The sequence below is a fragment of the Eimeria mitis genome, genomic scaffold (assembly GCF_000499745.2).
Source record: "Eimeria mitis Houghton genomic scaffold, Emh_scaff2238, whole genome shotgun sequence".
NCBI lineage: Eukaryota > Apicomplexa > Conoidasida > Eucoccidiorida > Eimeriidae > Eimeria > Eimeria mitis.
Genome location: NW_013570565.1, coordinates 2,014 through 2,697, shown reverse-complemented (window position 1 = coordinate 2,697; position 684 = coordinate 2,014). Strand labels below are relative to the sequence as shown.

The 684-nt window shown below is 17.8% G+C and overlaps 1 protein-coding gene across 1 annotated transcript in view; it reads right to left on the bottom strand.

Moving 5' to 3' along the window:
• Nucleotides 1-684, bottom strand: part of EMH_0050770 (uncharacterized protein) — a gene marked incomplete at both ends in the record, with an annotated part of 2,313 nt that overhangs the window by 556 nt on the left and 1,073 nt on the right. The window lies entirely within an intron of this gene.

Below are 684 nucleotides of genomic sequence, written 5' to 3'. Positions count from 1 at the left end.
AAAAAAAAAAAAAAAAAAAAAAAAAAAAAAAAAAAAAAAAAAAAAAAAAAAAAAAAAAAAGTTTTTATTTTCTTTTGTTTTATAAATGTTGTAAAATTATATTAAGAATAAATCGAAATAAAGGAAATTAAAATTAAATAAAATTAAAATTAAATGAAACGGAAATAAAATAAAATGAATATACAGGAGAGCATGCTGCATTTGGTTTGCGTTATTATGATTGCATTTATTTTATATTTTAATTATATTTAATTATTTATATTTATTTTATATTTAATTATATTAAAATAAAATAAAAATAAAAATAAAAAAAAAAAGAAAAAGAAAATATACGCCGGCCTAGCCCGGTGACCTGCGCCAGTAGTTGCGGTGTATCTGCAGCTATTTCTATGAACAAAATTCCAATAAATTAGCGAAATTAAAATAAATTACAAAAATTATATTAAAATAAATTAAAATAAAACAAAAAAATAAAAAAAAATAAATAATTTTGCTCTCCTAAGCCGACGGCTTGAGCGAGTGGTTGGGGTGTATCTGCAGCTATTTCAATGAACTAAATTCCACTAAATTAGCGGAATTTCAACAAAATAAATTAAAATAAATTAAAATAAATTAAAATAAATTAAAATAAATTAAAATAAATTAAAATAAAATAAAATAAATTAAAATAAAACAAAAAAAAAT